Source organism: Lathyrus oleraceus, chromosome 5, assembly GCF_024323335.1.
Source record: "Lathyrus oleraceus cultivar Zhongwan6 chromosome 5, CAAS_Psat_ZW6_1.0, whole genome shotgun sequence".
NCBI lineage: Eukaryota > Viridiplantae > Streptophyta > Magnoliopsida > Fabales > Fabaceae > Lathyrus > Lathyrus oleraceus.
In genome coordinates this window covers 643,239,262-643,251,699 of record NC_066583.1, presented here as the reverse complement: position 1 = coordinate 643,251,699, position 12,438 = coordinate 643,239,262, and positions in this window count along the sequence as shown.

Genomic DNA, 12,438 nt, shown 5'->3' with positions numbered 1-12,438 from the left:
CGTGTCAACTGAAGTGAACAAACCTTCTGGCACCGTAGTAAAGAAACTCTCTGACAGTGGTCCTTTCAAGAAGGAGGTTGAGCCAGTTGGGGTGCCAGCAAAGAAAGAACGCAGTAAGGACCGTTATCACCCTTATGCTACTGCTGTAACCACTCCTGTTGGTAATCCACTTGTACCACAGCAGCAACCACCACCTCAACAGAAGGCACCGAGAGCTAGGAGCCAGGTGAAGAAGAAAAAAGAAGAGCGTCGGTTCGAGGAACCACCTGTGACCTACACCCTTCTGTTCAGGAGATTGAGGGACTTGGGGTTAGTCCGGACAAGGATTTTGATTCCCATAGCACAACAGAAGAGGCCTGCACACTATGATGAGAATGCCAGGTGCGAGTTCCATTCTGAGGCACCCGGGCACAGTGTTGAGGGTTGTAGGGCTTTCAAGCATGTCGTCCAGGACATGGTGGACTCTAAAGTTATCAGCTTGGCACAGATCATGGATGGGGATGTCAACCCTGTACCCAGGAAGGGTCCTGTAAAAGTGAAGACGGTGAAAAAGATCAAGAAAGGAATGGAGATGACTGAGGAAGATCAGTTAAAGGTTCCAACGGCTGTGGTCCCAAAACCTCTGATGAAGGATGGAGTTTTCCCTGCTATTGATAATGGTTGTGCGACAGGGGGTACAACCCAAAGGATTATGGAAGTGGAAATGGACAGTGAAAAAGTTGAAACACCCAGTCAAGCAGTTGAAACCATCAAGGTAGAGAATGCTGTTGTTATTGGGAAAGAGAAGACGCTGTCCATTTCTTCTTATAAACAAGCTCTAGAGGTGGTGAAGAACAAAGAGGCCCGAGGCTGGGGGAGGATCATTGACATAGTGGTGAAGGCAGACATGTTTGGGATCGGTTATCCAGATCAAGAGTCGCCTAGACCAAACAGAGGACGCCGTCCACCGTACATCTTCGTCAGTGCAGGAATGCTGAATTCTGATCATGCTTGTTCAGTGAGTGAAGAGATCGACCGCGACCGCGAGCTAGAGCTGTGGATAAAGTCGTGCGTACCAGGCAATTGGAAGGCCTCCGAAGGCATCCCTGTCGCTCATCCGGAAGTGTAGTATTTATGTGTTTTGATTTTGTTTGCATGAAAGCCATACGTTTTGCCCGAAACGTATTGGTCCATTGTAAGGGCCACCTCATGTGTTTCATTTTGCAACATTTTGCATCAATGATAAATGGATGTTTTTGTAGTTAAAAGCGGTATTCCCTGTTTTTCATTTATTTTTTGCAGTTTTAAAAAATAAAAATGGCAATGTTTTTCGTTTTTCTTTTGAACTTGTCTTGTTCCAACCACAAAAGTGATTACCCTCTTGATCTCATCGATAACAATTTGGTTACACCTCTATATGACTTCGACAATCCAAGCTATCATGCCGAAGAAGAAAGCGAAGAAGATTGTGATCTGCTGGAATTAGCTAGGTTGTTGAAATAAGAGGAGAAGGTGATTCAACCACACGAAGAGCTAGTCAAGACGGTAATCCCAAGTACCGCCGAGGTCAGAAGGGAGATGAAAGTTGAGGCTGCTTCAGAGGCGAGTCGAGAGCAGAATGGTAGCCCTGTTGAAAGAGCAGGTTGATATTTTCACCTGGTTGCATCCAGATACACCAGGGTGGAATACCCATGTTATGGGGCACGAGCTACCATCGAGAGAAGACTATCCTCTAGTGAAGAAGAAGGCCGGTGCCACGAATCAAAGGGCTACGGTGACTTTGTTTCATGATATGACTCATCGTGAAAGCGAATGCCATGTTGATGACATGATGACAAAGTCCCAAGCAGAAGAGGGGCACCCGGTGGACTTGATCAAGTTGTTTGACCGGTGGAGATAACTCATACTGTTGAGTCTAAGTCAGTGCACTTATGGAGTGCTGTCCAGCAAGCTGCCGAGGCATGTTGTGAATGAAAGAGGAATCGAGGTTTTTCCTGCAAAAAAAAAGAAAAAAAAGAAAAAAAAACAGTGCAAGAAACGCCTGAACCGAAAAAAAAGAGAGAAAAGAAATCAAATGGTCAGGTGGAATGATGACTGCCAAGGGGCATGGAAAAAAATGAGTAGCAGGAACCTCTGATTCTGATGCCTCCCGTGGAAGAAACAACTGTTAATCTGGTACTTGATAGCCCTCGAAGGGTCTATGAGGTGTGTATTGTGTCAGCATGACTAGTCTTGTCGAAAAGAGCATGCAATTTACCTAAGCAAAAAGTTTATCGACTGTGAAACAATACACTCACTGCTCGAGAAAACTTGATGTACTTTGGCATAGGCTGCTCGCCGATTGAGACAGTGTATGCTGATTCATACCACCTTGTGGATGTCCAAAATGGATCTGATCAAGTATGTGCTTGAGGAGCTGGCGTTGAACGAACGGGTTGCGAGAGGGCAAATGGTGTCAACTGAATACGATATTCGGTATACCTCCCAGAAAGCAATCAAGAAGAGGGTATTGTATGGTTATCTCGCCCAACAACCCATCGATGATTCTCAACCAAGGAAGTCTGAAGTCCCTGATGAGGACATCTCGAGGTACTCAGATCGAAAGATTGAGAGTGACCGATCCCGGAGGAGGGGCCTGACCCTGAATCCGAACGGATTCTGATGTCTGATGGGGAGAGTTTAAAGTGAGTGAGCTGGTGCTTCCCCGATAACAGTTGAAAGCACCAACGATGGTGGCTGAGTACGAAGTTGGTATCCTGAGTGTCATGCTTCGATACGTGCATCTACTGGGGCAACACCTTCCTCATTCAGTATGGGATGGAACTGATATTGCCTGCTGGAGGCTAGATCTCTTTGTGGAGAATCCAGATGGATGAGAAGTTAGAAAAGGGCGAGTGGATGAGGACTCGGTATGACGCGTTGAGCCTGATTGAGAAAAGAGTTCGACAGTTACTTGTCATGGGGTAGTTGTACCCAATAAATGAAGCGTGTTGTTAACCGAGAAGTGGGACCTCGTGGGTAGTATGGAAGAGATGTGATGTTGAAAAGGATCCTTCCTCCTCAAGACGATCGTGGGGCAAGTGGATAAACAGTTATGAATGTCCATTCGTGGTCGAGAAGGTCTCCTCTGACAGAGCCTTGTGATCGATGACCACGAATGATGAAGATTTTCCATCCCCTGAGCGCGAACGCAGTTAAAAGATACTTCGTGGAAAAATTGACCCGCTGGACAAAAAGAAAAGTCCAGGCAAAAAAGGGCATCCCGGCGAACCAAGGAAAAAGAGAAAAGGTTCGGGCAAAAGTTAGGGATAATAAAAGAAAAGAACTGTACACCCGGCAAGTCGAAAACCCCACAAGGGCGACTTGGGCAAAAAAGGGTATCCCGGTGGACTGAAACCTGAAAGGGCGGTCCAGGCAAAAGAGGGATTGAAACGAACAACTGCGTCCAGCATGATCGTTTGTGCTTGAGATATGGCTTGGATAGTCTCCGGCAGAGATCGATTAGAAGCGTCTTGTTCAGAAGACAGAAAGTGCGGAAAGTCTTGAGGACATATGGGGTGTAACCGAGTTGGAACCCGATGAGATCATGGTTTCACATTGCCAATAGGATAGATTTTCTCCTTTTATGCGCAATCACCTCTTTCCAGGGTTTGCCTCCTGTGTGTTGCTCAGTTCTGAGCCATCCTTTTTGTGTTGGTCAATAAAGTGTGTGTTCAGTCAAATAAAGTTTGTTTTTGTTTTCATTACCGCTTTGATTACGAAAACATCCGTTTATTTTGATAAAGAATATTTGCATTTTGAAACATAGAGGTCCCTTCCGATGCATGCTTATAAGATTGAAATCTGGAAATCTTATTCGGAAGTTTGAGTGACCAAGATGTTGAAGTGTTGGCACGCCTGAGGCACGATTTTATCTAACAATCTCTTGTGCAAGCACTGTGAGATATCTTCATTCGCTGACAAGTAGTGATATGAAGCCTTTTGAAAAAAGAGATCCCCACAGAGTCCAACCAGGGGCAAAGGATAGACGAACAATGAAAGGACGGTGAAGGATTACGACGACGATCCTGGAGGATTAATCAAGAAGACTCTTCAAAGTCTACGGACTGGAAAGTTTGTATGAATCCCAGGAATTCGATCTTCGAGGGATGAATCAGAAAAGTCCAGGAAAGTGTGGGAGTTCTCAGAAGTGGAAAGTCAACACTGTGGTAGGATGGTGAACACCGGTGTTCGACGAATCGAAGGGCGGCCCGTGTCCGATAGGCCGTATTTCCCCAATGGGTTTGAGAGTGTCATCTCCCTAGCAGATTCGAGATCGGTGCCTCCCCAGCAAGCCTGAAGGTTACCGTATCCCCAGCGGAGTTGTGATTTTGAAGCTGCCTTCCCAGTAGGGGTCGTGTTGATGGTTTTCCCTCAGCGAGGTCCCCAAGCGGATCGGATTCGGAGAAAATCATCCCCAGTAGAGACAAGCATGGGTTGCCTCCCCTGGCAGGGTAATCGCCAAGCAGTTCGGGTTCGATGGAGGTCATCCCCAGCAAGGTTCGTCTTTCCCCAGCAGGGTGGAAATTGACGTGGTGATGAGATCCTCAGCACGGTTCCTGGAGTTCCCCGGTGTTGTCTCTAGAGGAGACGTGTGTTTATGCATCCATCATTTAGATAAGCATGGCATAGTGCATCATTAGTGCATAGCATTTCCATGATCGTGGGGCATTGTGTAAAACGGAAAAAAAAACTCATGCATCTGCATTGCAAGCATATCCATTAGCCCGAGGCCGTGGTGAATTGACCAAGAATGGGTTGTTGGAAAGAGTTTAGCATCGCTTGGATCGATTTCAGAATTGGTTTCCCCAGCAGGGTTGAGAGAGGTGTTTTCCCAACAAGCGACTCCTTAGTCGAGTAGGTATCCCCAGCAGTACAATTCCCCTAGCAGGTGTGGGTGTGTCTAATCTCTCCATGTAGAGTCTACCCCTTAAGCAGAAAGTGTCTACCATTTCCTTCCGCGCTCCCCACTGAGATACATCCTCGTGGATGACGGTTGCTTCCGTTCCCTCCCTCACGGGATGGGTTTTCCCTAGTGAGTTCTTTCCTCATTAGGATGTCTTGGTTCAGTTTGCCTTTTTGGATCGATCCCGAATTGGCTTCCTTGTGGCTGTCTCCTGTTTTTCCCTGGGGCATAAATGGATAGTTGCTCACTAACCGGCACTCATTCATCTTATCCTCAGCGGAATTTGTGGCCTCTACCTACGAACCGGTAGCTGTAAGTCCTATCTTTGTGGTTTTCTACCTACAACTGGTAGTTGTAAAATCCCACTTCCATCCCATGGCGGAGATTGTTTGTTGGCCTCTACCTGCAAACTGGTAGTTGTAAGTCCTATTTTTGTGGTTTTCTACCCACTAGTCGGTAGTTGTAAAATCCCACGTTCTCCCCTTGTGGAGTTAACCCTGTGTGCTCATCCTATCGATGACTGGTTACTTTCCCGTGGTTTTCTGCCTACGAACCGGTAGATGTAATCCCCTCTTTGCAGTTATCAGTGCCCAGTTTGCGGTGTTGATATTCTTTTCCCCCTGGATACTTGCCTTGATTAAGCAGTATTGTCCCCAGCGGGTTTCTCACTTCCTTTTGGATATTTGCTCCGAGTTAGCAACTCTGTCCTCTTTTGATTGGTCATCTTTGCATACCTATTCCTGGTACCCGATGCCTTTCTTTTCGGTCGATTTATCCATCTAACAACCTACAACCCGGTTATGGATAATCTTCCGTGCGAGTGTGTTATCTACGTTTTGACGGCTATAGATAATATGTCTCATGCGCTCTCTGGTCAGTCTTTTGATTGTTTTCTCCAGCAGAGTAAGATTCGTATTCCCTATGGAATCGGATGTCCATCCTTTAACAAGATCGCTTTTCTAGCCCTCTTCAGGATGATGAGTGTTTCGGAGCACAAACCAATTCACGTTTGGTCGGTCACCCGTCTCATGCCTACAACCCGGTATCCTTGGTGTTCCTTCCTGTTTGCTCACTGTCGTGACCTTGATCCCCAGTGAGATCCCCTACAAGTGTTTAGCCTTGCCCAGACATGTAGATGTCAGTATCCTGTCAGCACCCGCGTGTGTTATTTGTTTGGTGTCGGTAAACACCATCTTTCGGTGCTTTCCCAGTCATGCGTAGTGTCTGGTCTTCTTTGATGTCAGTAAACATCATCTTTCGATGTTCGTAACGTCGTCCCTTCCCTAGTGAAGTTCCTCCTCTCCGTTGGTGTCGATAAACGTCGAGTTTTTCCCGATCATCCGTTGATGATTTGGTTGTGTTCACTCTCCCCAGAAGAGTCCTCCTCTCCGTTGGTGTCGATAAACGTCGAGTTTTTTCTATGCGCCCGTTGGCGTATAGTTGATATCTTTCCCCGCAGGGTCTTCCCCAGTTGAACCTCCTCTCCGTTGGTGTCGATAAACGTCGAGTTTTTCCTAATCGTCCGATGACGTCTAGTTGCTTGTTCCCCACAGATCATTTGGTAATGCCATATGATTCCCCTCAGAGTTCTCCTCTCCGTTGGTGTCGATAAACGTCGAGTTTTTCCTAGTCATCCTATGATGTCTAGTTGTACCTTTCCCCAAGTGGATTTACCTCCCCGTTGGTTTCGATAAACGTTGTGTTTTTCTCATCCGTCCGCGAACGTTTGATTGTATACCCCATTCCCAGTCATTCATTAATGTCTGGTTGACTTCCCAACCAGAATTCCCAGTAGACGTCCTATTCGGTTTCCGGTTGCGGTGCCTTTCCCTCGTGAAGTGGCTTTCTCCTTCTCCCTTTCGTCCGATGACGTCTGGTCGAGTCTCCCTTTCGTCCGTTGGCGTCTGGTTGAGTTTTCTCCTTCTCCGTTGGTGTCGATAAACGTTGAGTCTCCCTTTCGTCCTATGACGTCTTGGCTGAGTTTTCTCCTTCTCCGTTGGTGTCGATAAACGTCGAGCTTCTCCCTTTCGTCCTATGACGTCTGGTCGAGTCTTCCCATTCATCCTATGATGATTGGTTACCTCTCTGTTGGTCTTGGTAAACGTCGAGCTTCTCCCTTTCGTCCGATGACGTCTGGTCGAGTCTCCCTTTCGTCCGTTGGCGTCTTGGCTGAGTTTTCTCCTTCTCCGTTGGTGTCGATAAACGTCGAGCTTCTCCCTTTCGTCCTATGACGTCTGGTCGAGTCTTCCCATTCATCCTATGATGTCTGGTTACCTCTCCGTTGGTCTTGGTAAACGCTGAGTTTTTCCCCATTACGTCCGCTGACGTATGGTTGTATCTCTCTTTCCATTCATTCATTAATGATTGGTTACCTCTCCGTTGGTCTTGGTAAACGTTGAGTTTTTCCCCATTTCGTCCGCTGACGTAGGGTTGTATCTCTCTTCCCATTCATCCGATGATGTTTGGTTACCTCTCCGTTGGTTTTGGTAAACGCTGAGTTTTTCCCATTGCGTCCGCTGACGTATGATTGTATCCTTTCCTGGTTATCCCCAGTAGAGTTGATTTACCTCTCCGTTGGTCTTGGTAAACGTTGAGTGTTTCCTAGTTGTCCGTTGGCACCTAGTTGAGATTCCTGTTCCCATGCATCGTGTGTCGATGTCTGGATGTGGTTGTACCTCTAACGAAGACAAAGAAAGAAAAAAAGACGAATCCCAGCAGTGTGCAAATTTCTACGGTACTTGGTATTCAATCCCTGTTTACCCTGAAAGTCTGACAGCCGTTGCTCTCATCCATTCGGGTTCCCAGTTGATTGAATAGGGGCAGCTGTAGCACCTCAAATTTGCACCCTATCATTGTGTGCATTCATTTCATATTAGGTCATTAACATAACATGGTTCACTGCATAACATTGCATTGTCCATTTGCCCAAGCGCAAGCCGACTGAAGAATTAGGTCAGATTGATCAGGAGAATCGGTCAATCAAGCAAGCAGGTGCCATTTTCATTGGCACAAGTCCCTAGGGTTGATTTATCAAGCTCATATGGTCCAAAGATCATTTTGAAGTGATTTGGCCAAAGATTGGATGCTCAGAAGTCATCATTCATTGTTCAGTTAACCAGAAACCCTAGAAAGTCAACTGTGACCAACTGTGGCTGATTTTTTTCTTTTGGATTGGAAGGGGTGAGATGGTTTGAAAGGTTTCATTCATCTCAAAACTTGCCCTCCTCTTCTTTCAAAAAAAAAAAAAAAAAAAAAAAAAAAAATTTTTGAGCTGACCTATAGTCGACCATAGGGGTCAGCGCATAGACCACGGGTCAGCGCATAGCAGGCTATGGTCGACCATAAGGGTCAGCGCATAGGCCTCGGGTCGACGCATAGCAGCCTATGGTCGACGCATAGCAGCCTATGGTCGACGCATAGCAGGCTATGAGTCGACCGCTCGCGCGAAAATTCAGTTTTTTGAGTATTTTTCACTGTGTGAGGCTGTCTTTTGGTTGTTAAGTTGATTATTTTCCAAATTCTGTACACACAACTCATTTTTCACTAATTTCGCTTCATTTCTGCTAATTGTGATTAAGTGTGGATTAAGCTGAAGTATATATTCCTAATCCTAACAAACTCATAACAGATTTTCACAATCCACCAAAAATCACAAGAAAATTCTTCAAATTCTCCCAAAATCTCAAGAACCATAGAGAACTTCAATTGATCCAAACTCTCTCGATTCTTGATCAATTTGCGAATTTCTTCTTGCTGCAAACTCCATTCATCATCATCTTCTGCTGTTTGTGAGAATCCACATCAAAAACCTTGCAAAGCACGACTGTCCAAGTGAAGCTCCATCAATGGTGAATCCAAGTTTCATGCACTAGGAGCCAAAGCAAGTGAACCTGAGCATTCCAGTCGACATTTTGAGGATTCTACTGCATCTGTTTGAGGAGAAATCGCTCGAAGAACATCGAGAACATCACTGCAATTTCCAGGTGTGAAAAAATCGAATTTCAAGATATGCTTAATTGTTATATGCATTTGAGAGTTCATTCAATGTAGAATCCAACGCTATGCTTAGTTTTGATTATGATGCAACGTAGGTTAAGATATCTTGATTTGAAAGTATGTTGCCAAACCCTAACTTGCTCGATTCGAGAGATATAGGAAGAGTTAGTGAAAATCATGTTGATATTTGAGTTCTTGAGAGTGAGACAGTTCCAACGGTCATACGCACGTGCATTTTGGTGATGATTTTGTGTTCTTCATGTTCTTGCTTTTTCTGAAAGAGACGATGAAATTCTGGAAATGAGGCTTGTTTGATCCAAAATCCTGTTTGAAAATTTGAATAAGGTGTTTACCGCGTTACTGTTCATGTTAATTACAGATATGCCATTAAGGAAATCAAATAATTCACATAATAATAAAAAATCGTAACACTTTAGAAAATTCATAAGAAATTCATAAAAAATCAGAAAAATATGGGGATTTTTGTGTTGACTTCCTATTTGACTGTAGAATTTTATTGACCTATTGATTGAAGTTGTGCTTGGTAGAAAATTAATTGACATAGGGATATCCTTAATATACACCATTTTCACATGTTCCACCATTTTAATTATAAAATCACCATACATAATCCAAATGACTTGAAATTTTAGGTGTAGATTCTTGACACATTTCTGGAATTTTTGACATAGGTTTTGTATTTTTAGACCTCTGGTTTTTTTTATATGATTTATTGAACTTGAGTATGATCAAATGTGACACAATGTGACATGCTGAGTTCCCTTTTTTTTACCATGCTTCCCCTTGGCCTATGGCCTTGATTTTTTGCATGTAGCACATTTGATATGTTAACATTCACTATGATTTTTCGTGGATTTTTATAATCCATTTCTTAATTGATTAGAATTTTTGAGTGCTGCCTAGCATTTTAGGGCTTTACTTGTGTAACCTTTTGTGTATATGTTGCCAAATCTTCATACCTTATCCAATGATCATGAAACTTGGTAGGGTAGTTCCTAACACATTAAGCTTTCATTTAGCTTTGGTCCCATCCATTTCCCATGTAATGTCACTGTTTGCCATTGGTTTGAAGTTAATGTACATTTTGTGGCTTCATTTGGTTGTGTTTTTGCATGCTTAGACATGTTGAATTAATTCCCATAGTTCCACTAATCCAAATTGCTTGAAAATTGACGTGTAGCTTGTTGAATGACCTCTGTTTAGGATATAATTTTTGTGGAATTTACTGTGTTGTGTTGATATTTTTTGTGATGTGACCTTGCTGATTGCTCATATGTGGTTTAACATTGTTCACTTTGCCTTACATGTTGCATAGAATAAAATGTGTACATAGTTTGGATATGGGACCAATTGGGATCCCTTTTTATTGAAATAGCTTGACTTTGATCATGAATTGGTTTCTGTTTTAGGATTTTTCCTTCTTTTGGACCCTAGGCTAGTCCTAGTGGTCTTGTCACTTACATTTGAAGTTGTTTTTGGCTTTTCAGGTTAAAGAGTTAACGATTAAAGGAATTGTTTCACATTTGGGATATTTTGCTTGATACTTGTAAACTAATGTGGCTGTTTTGTAGGATGCATAGCATTTGAGCTTTGAGCCTTGTGCCTTGCACATTGTTGTTGATTGTACATTATTGATTCTTATTGTTGTTGTCTGATCATGAATGGGATGCTGATTCTGTTTGACTTTTGTACAGGTACACTTAGTTGCTCAGTTCTCTTAAGAACTTGCATTGCTTTGCTTATAAGCAATTGGCATTGAGGTAGGCCTCCTAATCTTCATGTAGTCTGGAGACCCGGCTGTTACCGAGCCGGGCAAATTGTCTGAAGTCCTCCTTAAGAGGCAATGCTTGTGTATGTTTATATTTGTCCTAAGCAGGGAAAGTCCTCATTTGAGGCAATTGGTGGAAGGTAGGGATAAGCAATCTATCCCCCACTATTCTGTGAGTCTTCTCTTTGCTCCCATTACATGGTTGTAGCATCGAGATCCAAGCCCAAGATCTTGTGCATTGTACAGTCGAGTCTATGTCCTGAGCGTAGAAGGGTCCCCCCATTCTGGACCCACGCTCCCTTGTCTGATGCTCTCTCTGACTTGAGATAGAAGCAATGAGGCACACCCCTCATCACCTTTCATCTGGCTTCACCTTAGCCCCTCAATGGCAAGGTTAAGAGCTATCCTGACCCCGATACAGAGGCTTGTTTGTTGAGGTTGATATGACCCCTCGACTAAAGCCTAACCCTGATGTTTGAGCCCCTTGTTGGTGTGTTTATTTTCATGCTGTATATGTTTGTGTGGTGTGATCATCTCTCCTAGGTTGCTAGACTCCGCGTAGTCTCGTTTGCATGTCAATTAAGGTAGCACGGTTCCTTCGTATAGGACTTCCTTTCTTGCTTGAGCTTTCCTAAAACACAAACAAACATTGTCCCTTCTTAAGGATACGTCAACTCCTTCTACTACAGGTGAGTAAGTCTCCAAAGGTCGAGCATCAGGTAGATGGTGTAGTGACGTTGTCCACTTAAAAAACACAAACCAACAGGAATAGTTTGGCCGAACTACGGCAACTCTGATTCTCATGTTCAGGTGAGATACGTAGGCACGAGACGCGACGTCTTGCCGAGTTTGACTAACAACTAACACTAATTCTTTTCTCTCGCCCTCGTTGCGATTGAGACCTCCCCCTTCTCTTGCCCTAGTTGCAATCGAGACACCCTTCTTCTTGTTGCATGCTGTTGTGTGTTTTGGGTTCGGATGCTGACATAATTCCATCAATTGGTTGTCGGGCTCCATGTTTGCCCTTTTGAGTGCGTTTTTGGTTCGGATGCTGATGTAAGCCCAGTGATTGGCATTCAGGCTCCACGTTTGCCTTTGCTTGTTTTGTTTGTGTGCGCGTCAGCCGAGCTACGAATGCTCTGATTCTTCTTCGTCCAAGAAGATACGTATGCATAGGATGCGACATCCTAGCGAGCATGTGTCTTTTCCCCAGTCCGAACTACTTGGACTCTGATGTCTATGCTTGATAGACTAAGTAGGCCCAGGATGCGATATCCTGCCGAGTCAGTCTTGTTTGTTTTCTCGTGTCTCTTTCAGCCTGTGTAGATGTGTGTTTGAGCAGTGTTTTAGCAACCATTTTCCCTTCCTATTGTGCGTGGATCCCGTCGAGTACGACGGATGCGTAGGGGTGCTAATACCTTCCCTTCGCATAACCGACTCCCGATCCCATTCTCTTTGGTCGCGAGACCATGCTTTTTCCAGGTTTACTCTGAGCGTTTCCTTTCCCTCTTTTGGGATAAATAACGCACGGTGGCGGCTCTGTTGTTCTTGTCTTCCCGCCGGTTTTTCGCGTAATGCGACAATGTGGTTACATTGTGCAAGCTATCTTCCCAAGTCTTAATCAGGAGGTAGGAAGTCAGAAAGTGCAAGCCTAGGGTTTATTGACTGATCATGGGCCATCTGAGGATTGGGCTGTGAGATTAGGGTTTCAGGATTCTCCATGGATATT